We start from the raw sequence: 15580 nt of genomic DNA on the forward strand, positions 1-15580 counted from the left end.
TTACCTCTTCTCTATGGGCCACCTCGGGGTTCCTTGCTGACCGAGTCCGCCCGGATACCCGAGTCGGGATGGGGAGGAGGAGGAGGAAAGATGTGCTCTCTCTTCTTCTTCCTCCCGGCTCCAGGCTGGAGGATGAGACCCGAGGGGCGGTAGTTTTGTTTTGTTCTGTTTTCTTCTTTGTGTCTCTTGTCCGTCTGTCTGCGAGGTAGCAGGGCAAGGTAGAGGTTGTGGGAAGCTGCTGAGGGTGGAGGGTGGGTTTGAAGAGAACGAAACTCCTTCCCGGCTTCTGCCGAGGTCCAAGGATGAAAGAGGCGCCGGGAGCCAGCCGCCCGGCGCCCCAGCGCGCTGCCTCTTCCTGGTTGGGGGGCCGGGGGCGAAGGGTGCGCGCCCCGGCGAGGTTGCCAGTCCCCTCCGCGAACTGGGGAGCCCGGGGCTAGGCTCCCACGTGTCCGGGGCTCAGCACCGCGCTGAGCAGGTGTAGGGAGAGGTTGGGTGCCCGGCACTGCCCCTCCACCAGGCTGCGGATGGGGTCCGGCGCCAGCTGTTTGCCCCGGGGTTCGGCTCCGGCTCCGCATTGACCTTGCGGCTTGTGCCCCGGGGCCTGCTCCCTCCCCGCAACCCCGCTCCCGACCCTGTGCTGGGGGACTCAGAGCTCCTGGGTCGCGCGCGCCACCGCAGTTTGGGAGGAAACTTTGCCCGGGTCCTGGGCTGACCGTCAGGTTGCATTCCCCCCACTCCTGCGTTCCGAGCCCCCCCCGGGCCCGCCGGGCCGTGTGGGAATGAGCCCCCTCCCCGCAGTCCCCGGTGGCTTAGACAAGTTCCACACCTGAAATCTGGACTCGGAAAGGGACAAGGCTTGCTCCTTCCGAGGGGCGCGAAGGAAAGTTTGAGACCTGGGGAGGGAGGGACGACCTCGACCGTGGCGGCCCGGGTTCGCAGCTCCGCTCTGGAGCCCAACAGGTAAAACCTTACAAAGAAGCTTCCGGGGCAACGGGAGTCTCCCCGTGGAGCCATGGTCCTCCACCCCAGCAGGCCCCCACTGGGCCACATCGGCTCCCAGATCCATTTTTCACGCCTCCGAGTTGCCTTTCTCAGTATAGTCACAGCAGTAACTTGCTTTTATAATTGCAAGGAGGGAGGTGCAAACACATTTCCTTCCAGGGCTGTAGGGTTGGTGTTTTCTTTTTGCCTCCCGCATTCTCCTTTCAGTGTGTGTCTAACCCAGACGCAGCCCCGAATTCATCTAGCCTGCATTCGGGTCGACGGCATAAAGCTGTTCTTTCCGTCAAACAGGCAGGGCTGCCCGGTGCGGGATTCCTTGACAGCTCAGGGCAGAATGGCCTCTCTGCCCCGCTGGGCCTGGAGCAGTTGTTAAGGCGGCCACTTTGCCAAGAATATGGTCATATGGCCTGGCACTACCACATGTAACCTCAGGACACCAAGCCAGCCTTGTAAAGGGTGGCTTTTGTTTGCAGCTGGGTATTTTTAGTTTCATGTCAGCAAACTACAGCGGTGTTTGTCTCCTCACCCAAACCGGTGGTTGTGAAACTTCTAAGGGAATTTAAAAATGGACCTGGCTTGCCTGCCGGCTGCCAGGCGATGGTTGCGATGGGCAGGACCAGACAGACAGTGCCATCCCGGGCCAGACTCCCCTGGGGCGGGGTGGGGGGGCGGGGGCTGGAGACTGGGTGGTGTACAAATACACTGGAGCTCCAGCAGTTTAAACAAAGGGCCGAATGATTTGGTCTAGACACTACAGATGTGTTTAGGCCACTTAAAGTTTTGCCTGGACCGAACATGCCAGGTAATTCTCTGCAGAAATGCCTGGAACAGGGATGAATATTAGTCTCCGGCAGGAATGTACTTTAACTTCTCTGTACCTGTTAATTGTCCGGTGAGATACTAACTAGAAAGGCTGCTACTATCCATGGTTTTCATGCATCCTGGGCTTTTCTTATCCTCTGTGAGAATTAGGAAATAACTGTCTAGCCAGAGATACCAGGAAGAAATTCCCAACTTGTAATTTGCACTTTGTGAAAATTTCCAGCTCCAGTTGGAACATTAAGTTGACTTGAAAGCAGTGGTGTTAGCTCCTTTCAGTCTGGCCTTTTGGAACCAGGGACAGAACCTTTTCCAAGGCTATGCTGATAAGGATCCTCTGCTCTCAACCTTGGCTTCCCTTCCGGGTCCCACTTCCTCCCCCAAAAATAGCATTTGTTGATTATTTGTGTCTATATGAACATGTTCTTCTGATACTTTCCCCCAGTCCATAGCAAAGACTACTTTCAATACATGCTATTGAATGTAGAACTGCAGGTAATTCAATTGAAAGGTCTTCCTTATTTTTTTTTTGGCCACGCGACAGGCGTGTGGGATCTTAGTTCCCCAACCAGGGATCGAACCTGCGCCCCCTGCAGTGGAAGCGTGGAATCTTAACCACGGGACCGCCAGGGAAGTCCCGAAAGGTTTTCCTTATTTTGAATTACATATAGTTCCATGAAAACTCCATGTCAGTGTCAATGGGACATAAAAATATGCTTTGAAATTCATATTAAACATTTACCCCCCCCCCCCCATTTTATTAAACTACACTGTTGATGACAGCTGATGCTATATCTTTTTCCTACCGCTTTGCATTTCCTTAAAAGTTAGCTGCTCTTTGGTTCTCCGAAGGATTTAGGGTAATGATAGCTGATCCTTTAGCCTGGCTCTGCAGTTTCTGTTTCTCCAGATCACTCAGGGAGAGGCAGAAGGGACCACAGCATGGCACAGATTGTGTTGCTAAAAATTTGGAGCCCTCTGGCAGGAGGGCTATTTCTATTTCTATCTGAAATAGCAAAGTAGTATTCAAAAAAGAAATGGATTCCTGGCTTCGTTGATGGCTAGAGAATACCTGGAATGTGTGAGGAGAGAGAGAAAGAATAAAAGGAGACAGCTGGCGGGGTGGGGGGGCGTGGCGCTGGCTGTCTCTCCCTCTGATTCTAATCTAGGGTTCATTGTCTTCTGTACTTTTCTAATATATAAACTTGAGTAATTGATCTTTAATTTGGTTGGAGGGTTCAGCAGAAGTGGGCCTTGTCAGTAAAGGCAGTTTTCTTTAGAGCTTTGACACTCTGAGTTAATAGTCTTAGGGCAGGGACTGGATTTTAGACCCCATTCTAACCCCAGTGTTTGGCACAGTGCCTGGTACACAGTAGTTTCTCAATAAAATATTTGCTGGATGAATGCATGAAGTGGCTAGACTCTAGGAGACCTGCTTCTCCAGTTTCTGGGAAGGTTACATTAAACCTTGCCAAGAATACCTGGTCAGTAAGTCTGGCTCTCTAGGAGGAATGTGGAACACCGGGGACAAGGTCTGGACACTTCTCTGCCCTCCTGGCCTCTGAGATCCCCCGAGTCATGGATCAGGTTTAAGCTCATCATGCGCCAGACAGGAGCATTCCCCATGGCCTAGATTTGCTGCCCTGAAGTGTGAGGCGGTGAGACACTGCTTGGGTGTCCTGGGTACTGGGGAGGCTTGGCCTCATTTAGCCACTGACCTATAGAACCCCATCTGCAGGGGACACCTTCTGTGGGCGTGAACCGCTCCTGATGTCGGTGAGAATGGAACTCCATGCCTGTGGTTTCTGCACAGGTTTGACTCCATCAGCGATCATGTCCTGTGAAAGTGCCTCCCCGAGCATTGACGTGGCTCGCATACCTGCCGAGACCATACCTGCCCCAGATGGCTGGCCTCTGATGGAGCTGCGTTGGGCCGGGCAAAGCTGAGAGGCCGCCAGGCTGCATTTGTGCTGAGTGTGTGAAGGCAGCTCCTCTGAACCTTCCCTTTGTGTTACTCCGTAGGGTTGTGGTTTTGTTTGAAAGCTCCTGTTCATAGGAGAGAAGCCTGCGGAGAAAGCCTTTTTTTCTCTCTTGCTCTTCCTCTCTCTCTTTTTTTTTTTTCCTTTTGCGATATGTTTACTTTCATTGTCGCTTGGGATTTCTTTGCCTTGCTTGAATGTATTGAAAGATTATACCCTTTATTTAAAGAGTTCTTGGGTTACCCCTTTGTAGTTCATTTGATTAGATTGGATGTGAAATGCTCTTGGGTTATAATTTTAATTTAATTATAAACGTAATATGTGCTCATTTGAGAAAATTTAGGAAGTACAGAAGAAAAACAATCATCCATTAATCTACGACCCAGAGGCAATGGGTACTTTTTTTCTGTATATTATGGAATATATATATTAAAAAAAATTTGAGATCACATCCTGGATTTTGTACCTTGTTTGATAGATAATATGTATTTTAGACAAATACATCATTATGGTCATTATGGTGACCAGTTATTAAGTTTAAAGACAGAAAATTTAACCACAAACTTTTAAATTTATAGAGTTGCATATACCTCTCACCTTCCATCCCCACCCCTTTGCAGGATGTCAGTCTGGTATCATGTCTTTTTTTTTTTTTTTTTTTCCCCTGCATGTATTTAATTTTAAAGAATCTTTTTGCTGATACATGAAATGAATTTGGAGTTATACCAGTTCATAGGGACTGTTCTTTTATATCTGACATCTTTATCCTTTGAAAAGTTGTCAAGAAGGTCTCAAATATGACACTGTTTTAAATCCTGGAAACAGCATTAAATGACTGAAAGATAAGATGTTTCTAGCATGGGGTCTCCCCTTGGTGGTTTAAATGTTTGCACCTCAATGGGGAATTTCATAGTTGCACAAAGATAAGACAGATACACTTAGGCAGTTTCCTTCCACAGTTATAGCTGCTGTCCAGGAGTCCTCATTTCGTTGCCTCTGAAATAAAAGTGGTGATTGGGCACCAGAAAAAGAGTGGTTGGGGTACTTCTGATGGGTGAGGGGTGGGAGAATCCACCCTCCAGCAGAGGCTGCTGTTTGTATTTATCTGGATGAAAAGTCATTTTGCTTATGACGAGCTCTGTGGGCAACAGCCATTTAAAAACAGGAAATCAAAGGCTTACAAGCATGGGTACCACCCTTTCCCTTCTTAAACCCACCAAAAGGACAAAGCTCTTCTTAATCTGGGGACGGTGAGTGGAAAGACTTTCGTGAAAGTCACGGCTGCTTGTAAGGTCAGAGTCTGAGACAAAACAGAAGTTGTTTTACATACTCATTTTCACTTTTTAGTTTTTCTTCTCTTGACTTTTGAGACCCCATCTTTATCACTGGTGAAGAGGGAGGCAGTTCTGCCTCTGACATCATTGAATAATCTGATCTGTCCATTAAAAATTCCTAGAATTTGTAATTTGATGCATCTCACACCAGATGTGATTGATCAGAAAGTAAGAGTGGAGTTGCTTTTTCTTTCTCTCTGTCTCTCCTCTACTCTGTGTGGGGTATTGTTCTAGGCACTGGGGATGCAATGAAACATTATTTTTGCCCTCATGAAACTTACATTCTAGTGGGATAGGCAGGCTTTAAGGAAATGCAGAAGTCACATAGGTGCCACATCAGATGGTGTGAAGAGAGAAAAACAAAGCAGGGGAGATGAATGAGGGATGTGAGAGGCCAGGCTTGCAATTTAATATAGAGGACGTTACAGGATGTCGCTGACAAGACGACTGGACCACAGAGACTGGAAGGAAGTGAAGGAGCTGACCACGTGTCCGCCCAGTCCCAGGCAGAATGTTCCGGGCAGAGAGCAGCACAGGTCTGTGCCCTGCGGCAGGACCATGCCTGACAGGCAGCTCTGAGTGTCTGGAGCAGAGGGAGGAAGAAGCTGAGACTAGGAGGTGGAGAGAGATTGTGTGGGCCTTGGCCGTGACTGGGGACAGGATGGGAAGCCCTGGAAGAGTTTGGGCCGAGGACTCTTGGGGGATGGGGCACAACAGGGGTGGATGAACCGAGGCCTCTTGCTTGCGCTTCTGTGTTTATCTTCAGCAGCCCTTGGGTGCACTTGGGTGAAGTGGTTACCATGTAAATCCCACTTCCCCTCCGCCACCCCCCCCACAAACTAGACCACCCCGTTGTCAATTTATTAAAGCAGTACAAATCAGAAAAAAAAAAAAAAAAAGATTTGACAGGAATTTTAACTGAGCTTGTGTTGGGAAATTCTTAAAATGTTCCGGGTGTGATCCACGGCATTCATAGCTGAGAACAGCTATCAACAGCCGCTGACTTACGGAAGCACTCAGGAAAAGTAGAGGTTGAATGGATTGGTGATTTGGGAGTGAAAGACCCAGGTCCTACTGTGGGCGTTCTGCCTAACCCTATGAATTATTATGTTTTATCAACTCTAAAACACTCATTTTCTTCCCCACATTTTCCTTTTTATGAAATTTGATGTGTTGTAATTGATAGTATCTTAGTACTGTGCTGACCTTTAATGGAGAGCCTTTTTTTTTCTCGGAGGAACATAAAGTGGCAGTGTCTTACAGTTGATGGCTTCGGACCCACCTCTGTAAATCGTGAAAGTACTTTTTGTAACCCATGGTGCACTCCATAACCTCAGTCAGGTGATGAAAAATGGCACTCAGGCTGCAGCTGAGGGCCTGGAGGTACCTGATTAGCCCTGATCACCTGCTTCATACAGGCTTTGCCGGCGTGCAGGCCTTTGAGTCTTTTCTGCTGTGCCTGGGAAATTTGCACCTATTTTCAGAGCCTCAGGGCTTGCAGTTAGCATGTCTCTCTGGTTAACTGATGAGGTTGGTAAGAGTCAGAATGGGGACGTGGGGGAGTGAGTTATTTAATGTGGGGCTCAAACCTGGAAGTTCACAGAGAAATAGACCTCGTGATGTTTTTTGAGGAAAATGTCACTGATGTGGATTTTTACTTTCTTTCGAGGCCACTGAACACCCATGGCATTCGTCATTTCTCTTCTCTAGCCCTTTTAGAAATGGGTAGTAGTTATTTGTTTACTTGTACATCTCCACATTTTGAGGAACCTCTACCAGGTTCCTCTTTATAGCCTCTAAGGTCGGCCCAGAGGTGCTTAGGAAGCATTTAAAGAGTAAATAAGTGATTGGCAAAGACGTCTCTTCTGCCCCCTTGCCCACCTCACCAATATGCGTACGGCCCAGAGGGAAGAGCCAGGTTGGTTTGCTGTATCCAAATAGCTTCTGGTGCGGTCTTGTTTTATTTGTCTCCCAAACCTCTTTGCTCCTGGTTTGCTAGGATTCAGTCAGGCTTCGGGGCAGGAACTAGAAAGCGGTCTAGGTATTTTAAGCAGAAAAGTATTTAATGGAGGGAATCTGGTCCTTACCAAATTGTTGGGAAGGCTGGAGACATAGAGCTGTCGGCTGGACCTCCGTGAATGAGTCTCAGCTAATAGTAGTAGTACATGTAATAACATATAGGCAAACATATATTGGCACGGCTGCTCAAAAAAACTGACCCACTAAGTGTGCTACCACTTCTGAGACTGTCTCTGGAACTACTGAATCCAAGAACAAACTAATGACACTGAGAACCTGGGATCAGAAATCTCAGTTACAGAATCGGGGTGCTTCCCCACTGCAGCCACCTCTCAACACCCAGAAAGCCATAGGGTGGTCCCTTCCATGCTGTTGCAGAAAAAAACCCTCACATCCCCGTCACCGGGAGGGTGAAAACAACCCAAAAGGCAGGAAGGTGGCCTCTTTCTAAATCTGAAGTGAGTGCTTCTATTTGGGGGAGTCAGACTCACATTCAGAACCCTAGCTTCAAGGAAGCCTGGGAAACACAGCTTTTAAATCAATAGCCTCTGCGGTATAGAAAGACCTTCGAGAAGGGGGTGGAATGGATGGTGAGCCGACATCCAGAGTACTCACCACACCCTATTGGTAAAACATATGTGAGCAGACATCCCCCACATATTTTGTTTATAGCAAGTGTATACATATCACTCCCATTATCTAAATATGTAGGATAAGGATATTTCTAAGTTTCTAACAATAGTGATCGTAAATCCACATGTTCATTACCATCTGGGAAGTTCTGTTATCTAACTCCCAGTCAACTCCAAGTCTCTCATCCTTTTTGCCTTGTGATATGGCATACAAGACTCTGGGAGAGAGAGGAATGCCATTTTCCTGTGTGCGTGCGTTATGAGTATTATCTCCAAGCTGCAGTTTCTTTCTTTCTTTCTTTTTTTTTTAACTTGGCCACGCTGAGCGGCTTGCGGGATCTTAGTTCCCTGATCAGGGATTGAACCTGCGCCCCGGCAGTGAAAGCACCGCGTCCTAACCACTGGACTGCCAGGGAATGCCCTCCAGGCTGTAGTTTCTTGACTGGGATCTCTTTAAGCCTCTATTCCATTTTATAAGGATTAGTTTAGGTGAAAGTAGGTAATATAATCTGTAAATCTACTTACGATTCAGTTGTAAATGGTGATCCATCAAAATATGCTGAGAGCAGTGGGGTGACTGAGTTCCTTTGTCCTTCTTCCGTCTCCCTCCTCAGGATGCCTGAGTTTCGTAAATGGCATGTAACTTGCTATGACAGTTTAGATGGGGGTGTTTGTTTCGATTAATATTTAACATGAATTCATATTTTTAACATTAAATTTCTTTTTCTAGAGTCAATGAAAATGGAAGGCCTGATGTTTCCTTCCCAGGCCCCTTTGTGCTAGATCGAATGTCCACTGGACTTTGGGACCCCAGGTGTAAACTGGTCTTGAATATAGTTGCTGATTTTCAGACCTGCCACAGTCAAGTGTGGGTAAAAGTACAGTGTTCACCTGGAGCTCGTTCTGGCAGTGGTGAGTCCGAGTTCGGCTTTGGATACATAGTATGGGCAGGAATGATATTTCCAGTATCACTGGAGTTCAGGTCCCACTCAGATAGGTATGGATAGAAATAAAGAAACTCGGTAATGTAAGCGTTGAAATCCTAATCAATCTCTGGCTTGAGTGCTTATCTTAAAAGCCTTGTGAAAAAAAACCCACAAAGGCAACGCCAGTGCAATAGGCTGGTGGATGGGTTTCTGTTAGAAACTGTTAACTTCACAGGATCCCAGAAGAGGGAAAACACAAAGGCCCCTCTAAGGTAGTGTTGTTAACACTTTACATTTCTTAACAGTGGACATATTTTACCTCCAATACTGTTGTTCATGATCGTTCACTATGGTGGAAAAAAGCACAGAATTTGCAGCCCAGGACCAGCGTTCAGGCCCTGGCTGTCCACTGTATCCATTTGACATCACTCAAGATATTTTTGTTGAATACTTGTTAAGAGTTAGGCTCTGTGCTCGGTGCTGGAGATACAGCAGGGACCCAAACAGACATGGTTCATGTCCTCATGGTACCTTCAATGGACGGAGACATAAACAAATGCATGTTTAAACCATAGAGTGTGTGTGATGGTGACAAGTGCTGCAGAGAAAAAATAAAGCCGGGAAGGAGGATGTGACACGGAAGCAGTGAGGGGACTACACTTTTAAATGGAGGGGTCCGGGAAGGCTCCCTGAGAAGGGGGTTTTAAGATTGAAGGAGATGCGGGTATAAGGGGGATGAGCTGATAAAGAAATTCAGATATTTATTGGGTATTATTTCCTGGAGGCTGACATGGGTCACGTGCTTAACATGTATTATTCCTTACAGGAATCTTACAAGGTTCACCTATTATAGTCACCATTTTACAAGGCGAGGTGGGGAGACTGAGGTCACACAGAGAGGAACTGATGACACGAGAGTTAAACCATGGCTGTCTGACTGTTGCTCTGAATGTCTAGTAGGGGCTCTCAGTTGGGGGCTCCCCCCTGGCCCCCACATTTGGAAATGTGTCTCGCCGTGCTTGTTTGTCCCAAGGATTGAGGACATCAATTTAGTGGGCAGGGCCAAGGATGCTAGACATCTCGCACGGGGTGGGATCTTTGTGCCCATCAGATAGTCATCCTAACCAAGGGCCAATGATACTCCTCCTGGAGAAATACCTCAAGACCCTACACGTTTCAGCGACATCTGGTATAGTACCTGGCCATACTCGATGACTTGGGAGGGTGCCCGGCTCATTGTAGGGGCTTAATAATTGATTGAATACAAGTCACAAACGCAAGAGATTTACTCTCCTCGTTTGCCAAGGGAAGGTAGTAATATTATCTCTCTTCCGCGGTGGTGGTGAGGATTAAATGAGAAATGAGATGTGAAAATACATTGAAAATGGACGCAAAAACAGTGTATGTATATTGTTAAAATAAATGCACTGTGTTTCCTCATTCTAAGATTTTAATCTTTGTGTTGACAACAGCGCTGTTGTGTTTCATTCTGCTGGAATCCTGAGCAAATGTTTTCATGTTTATCCGTTTCGTGGGTGTGACCTACCCTGTGAGGTTTACCGAAAGGGTCCTCTGTCTAGACTCCTATGATATCGTCTTTCTGGATGCCCTGACCCTCTGTCTGCTGTGCTGTCGCACCTCCCATGCCAAGGCCAAAGCTTAGCTGTGCCTCTGTGTAGTGTTTTGCAAAAGCTGAGTTTACCTGGTGAAAAATCATCTTGCGGTTCCATGCTGAATGCAAAGGACATAGGTTTTCCCCCCAATTATGCACATAAATTACCCCTCAGGTTCCCGTTAGCTTTAAGAAGTGACACTTGAAAAAATACAACACAGGGCACCCGTCAGTGCCATTTCTGCAGCGGAACTCTGAGGAGGATGAAAGTCGTTTCAGAAGAATAGCCATTGAGGAACGGCAGCCCTTACAGGAGCCGTGGTTGGGTGCATTGCACAGGCCAGGACCGAATGGCCTGGGTCTCCACATTCGAGCCTGTGGTGTGCGGAGGAGGACTTTCTGAGTTCTTCTTGCACTGGGGCCAGTCACCACCCCCTCTTAACTGCAGGCCTGGTGGGGCTTCCTCTGCTGGCTGGCACTCCTAGCAGGGGCAGAGGCCCATTTCTGCCCGTCATCACCAGAGCAGGTACTGAAGTTTAGTTGAAAGACTGTAATCCTGATTTGCGCGAGGCCCAGGGTTCTTCAGCCTGAGACGGAGGGCCTATCTGATGCTCTTCCACTCCGCCTCTGGCCCCTCAGACAGTTCCTGCTGGGCTTAGTGCTTAAGGGAGGGTGGGAGTCTGTCAGTGCTCCCAGTTCTTTACAAGAACTTTATCTTTTTAAGCACGTGGCGCTCCAGATGAACTTCCCACCTCATCTAACTGATTTAGACCAGTGGTTCTCAACCGGGGACAGTTTTGCTCCCTTCTCCTCCCCAGTGCAGGGACATTCGGCAGTGTCTGGAGACAATTTGGTTGTCACAGCTGGGGAGGTGGGTCCTACTGGCATCTAGTGGGTAGAGGCCAGGGATGCTGCTAAACATCCTATAACACACAGCACAGCCTCCCACAAGGAATACTCCAGCCCAAAATATCAGTAGTTGGGAAATCCTTATTTAGATTCCATATGTTGCTGATGCTTTACTAAAAATAACACTAATGAGATGATCACTTAGTGATACTATGTATCAGACAGTATGCCAACTGCTGTACTTGGATAATCACATTCACTCTTCACCACAACCTGGTGAGATGGGCGTTTACCAATCCCATTGTACAGATGAGGAAACTGAGGCTTCGAGAGGTTAAGAAGCTTGCCTGAGGTCATAGAGCTGGAAAGTTGGGACAAGATCCTGGCTTAGGTCTAACTGACACCGGAGACTGTTCTCTTCACCTCACCAGTGTATCTCATCTGCATGTTCTTGGTTTTAGCTAATTAGGTCAAGAAGTAATTATTTTATAAGGGCCTTAAGCACAGCTGTGGATCCTCTGTGGGGCATTCAGTGATAGCCCCTTCTCTTCTTACCTACACTCTATCCTGGGTGAGCACATCCCCTCTTGGGGCCAGTGCTATCACCTGTGTTCAGATGACACTCACCTCTCTTCAACTTGGTTGCGTCTTGAGGTAAAATTCCAGTTCATATGTTACCTCCTGTGTGAAAACAACATCCATCTCTTCTTGGCCAGGTAAGCGGATGGGTGTCCTTCCCCTGTGTCCCAGGGTACTTCCTATGTGCACGCCTCTGTCATTACGTGCGCTGGTGCGTTGGCTCGTCACGAGCAGGCCGTGTCTTGTGTGCCACGGTATCCCAGCACCTAGAATGGAGCCTGGTAATGGTAGTTGTCTTACTCTGTTTGGGCTGCTGCAACAAAATCCCACAGACCGGGTGGCTTATAAACAAGACATTTGACCTCTCATTGCATCTCCACAGGGCGGAAGGGGTGAGGGAGCAGTCTCGGGCCTCTTTTTTTTAAAAATTAATTAATTAATTAATTTATTTATTTTTGGCTGTGTTGGGTCTTTGTTTCTGTGCGAGGGCTTTCTCTAGTTGTGCCAAGCGGGGGCCACTCTTCATCGCGGTTCGCGGGCCTCTCACTATCGCGGCCTCTCTTATTGCGGAGCACAGGCTCCAGACGCGCAGGCTCAGTAGTTGTGGCTCACGGGCCTAGTTGCTCCACGGCATGTGGGATCTTCCCAGACCAGGGCTCGAAGCCGTGTCCCCTGCATTGGCAGGCAGATTCTCCACCGCTGTGCCACCAGGGAAGCCCTGGGGCCTCTTTTTGAAGGGCACTAATCCCATTCATGAGAGCTCTGCCCTCATGACCTAACCACCTCCTAAAGGCCACGCCTCCTAATATTATCACCTTGGGCATTAGGTTTTCACAGTATGAATTTTGGGGGGACACAAACATTTAGACCATAGCAGTAGTCACTTAGTAAATATTGATTGAAAGGATGAATACATTGATAGTAATTGGTGGCCAAGAAGAAAATCCTTTATTGGGATGGCAGGTATGGAATTTTCAGCAATTTCACTGCTGATTTGATTTCCAGTGTGATTCTACAATGAGCTGCCAGGTAAGAGAGCAAAGAGCAAATCACTTAACACCCTGGTTAGATGTAGACACAGCCAAAAAGTGAACAGTTCTCAGAGATACAGTTATTGTAACGCTGTAAGGAGTGTGTGCCGGGATCTGCAGATGCAGCTGGGAGTACCCTGCTAGGGCAGCGCTGCCCAGTAGAAGATGCTGTTAGCTGCATATGTCACTCTAAACTTTCCAGTAGTTGCATTAAAAAGGTAAGAAGTAACAGGTGAAATTAATATCTAAAGTAGTATTGGGACTTCCCTGGTGGCGCAGTGGTTAGGAATCCGCCCGCCAATGCAGGGAACACTGGATCGATCGCTGGTCTGGGAAGATCCCACGCGCTGCGGAGCAACCAAGCCCACGCGCCATGACTACTGAGCCTGCGCTCTAGAGCCCGTGCCCCGCAGCAAGAGAAGCCACTGCAATGAGAAGCCCACGCACCGCAATGAAGAGTAGCCCCTGCTCGCTGCAACTAGAGAAAGCCCGCACACAGCAATGAAGACCCAACGCAGCCATAAACAAGCAAAGTAGTATCATTTTAAGAGGCAATACATATTAAAAATCATTGAGATATTTTGCATTTCTTTTTTTGTACCAAGTCTTCAGAAACTCAGTGTATATTTTACATTTACAGCACATCTCAATTCAGATTCACCACATTTCAAGTGCTGCATACTGAATAGTGCAGCTCTGAAGTGTTGGAGAACTTTCAATGCATTGGATTTAAGTTTATTTGTTTATTTTTTTCTCTTTTTTTTGCCCCTTCCCCCCTTTTCTAAGGGGATGTTTTCCTTCCTGGGTTTAAGCTGTACCCTTTGGGAAGACTATTGATTCTCTTAGGACTCTAGGTGTTAAATAAGAGATATATGTTGTGGAGTCACATATGTATAGCTGAAGTAATTTCAGGCCTCTAAGGAATCTTCAGTCTTGTTAGCTAATCAATCGCCATCTGAAGCTTGACTCTCCTAATGAGAGCCTAACAAACTCTGTATCCTAGAGAGTCTGTCAACTTCATTCTACAGATGAAGTAGTGGAAACTCAGAGGGGTTCAGGGAACTGCTTAAATTTGGTTTAAAATGGGTTCTAAAGCAAACGTTTGCGTGCAGAGACTGGTCCAAGGAAGAGTCATTCTATCGAGGTGGACAGAAGCACACATGATTAACTGTCCGATGGGGCCAAATGTGATTGGGATTACGAAGAGAGAGAGAAACAGCTAAGGAAGGGAGGGGTGATTGATTTAGAGACGGGTGTTGAGGAAAACTTCACAGGAGAGGTGATGTTTCTGCACTGGGCCCTGGAGGACGACTGGAGATTTGCTGCGGAGATTTAAGGGGAGAGAACGGACACTTCCGGTGAGGGTACCTGCCAGAACCAGGGTGGGGTGGGAAGGAGAGCGATGTCTGCGGACACAAGAAGCTCCAGGCTGGAGAGGTGGGTGGGCCACCAACCTGGAGGGCTCTGAAGGCTCTGAAGTTTGAATTTTATTCTTGGGACCCGGGAGCTATAGAAGGTTTAGGGTCTCCTGTTTTTCAGATGATGAAATTTAAGTTCAATTGAATGAATCTGTCTTTGAAGAAATGTCTATTTAGGTCTTCCACCCGTTTTTCGATTGGGTTGTTTGAATGAAGCTCTCTTGTTTCATTAGAAGGGTAGAGGTTTTCAACTCACTTTCTCAAAATGAACTTGGAGCCATTTTGAAAGAGTTTCTATTATTATTATTTAATGGGGGAGGGGTGGAAGAAGATTATTCATGAATGTCTAAAGTGCAAAGTAAGTAATAGCTTAAAAGCGCTCTGGGACGGGATTGAAAACTCAGCTGTTTGCATTGCTCCTGCCGAAATCAGAGGCCACGGAGTTTACGTTTCAGTCGCTCAGTTAGTTGCTAATGGTGCCCTCCGTTCACCCTGGGAGGGCCCTGGGAGAAGTGGCAGGAGAAAGGGAAAGTGTGTAAATAGTTGCAGGGCGGAGAATTTCTTGCTTCATTGTGGGCTCTTGGGTCTGTCTGGGGTTGTCAGGTTGCGGCTGTGGGCTGCCCCGGAGGTGAGCAGTGTAGGCTGGACTGAAGTCAGACCCTTCCTCCTGGGAACCAAGACCCCAGGCTTTAAGGCCACGTAGAGACTCGCCCTGTGCGCTGTGTGTGGGGTCTGATCTCTTTGTCTCCCTGAAAGATGCTGCCCTGTGTAATCTTCATATCAAAAGGCCGCCTCTTTTGAGTCCCCACTCCTGGGCTGTGGGAGAGAGGGTGGGTTAACTGTAGAGCTCTTGCACCACAGAAGAAGCCATCTCTCGCTTTCAGAATCACTTCTGAGGGTCATTGTGCTTGGTAGGAAACTGAGGGCCCCCTTCATTTTCTCTGCTAGCCAGTGGCACTTGACATCCATTGGTAAATATCCTCAGAGCTGGTTTCCTCATTGGGGTATCTCATCACCTTTGATCTCCTTTTTTTCCCCATAAAATAACAACCCACAGGGAGAACCCTCCCAAGTGCTTAATTAAAAAAAAGAAAGAAAGAAAAAGCAATACAATGTCATTACAGACGTGCAGCACTTTTTAAGGGGGCGTGTGGCTGTGCAAACTACAGTGGTTTTGGGATTTATACTTGCAGACTTGTAAGGATTTAGGGATTAGGGATTGGAAGGTCTAATTTAAGACAGTACTTATTATTGGGAGTCTATGCCAAAGTACTGGAATGGAGATTATTTTGAAAATGGAAGAGGTAGGTCGTGAATCCTTTTAAGAGCCAAGGTTTTACGGTATGTAGGACTCTCTGTATAATTTTGCTGTTCAAAAAT

General features: G+C 47.4%; 1 protein-coding gene across 1 annotated transcript in view; it reads left to right on the forward strand.

Moving 5' to 3' along the window:
• The window catches only part of CHST11 (carbohydrate sulfotransferase 11), a 278360-nt gene that overhangs the window by 679 nt on the left and 262101 nt on the right, over positions 1-15580 (forward strand). The gene's annotated exons all lie outside the window — the stretch shown is intronic.

Source organism: Balaenoptera musculus, chromosome 10 (genome assembly GCF_009873245.2).
Source record: "Balaenoptera musculus isolate JJ_BM4_2016_0621 chromosome 10, mBalMus1.pri.v3, whole genome shotgun sequence".
NCBI lineage: Eukaryota > Metazoa > Chordata > Mammalia > Artiodactyla > Balaenopteridae > Balaenoptera > Balaenoptera musculus.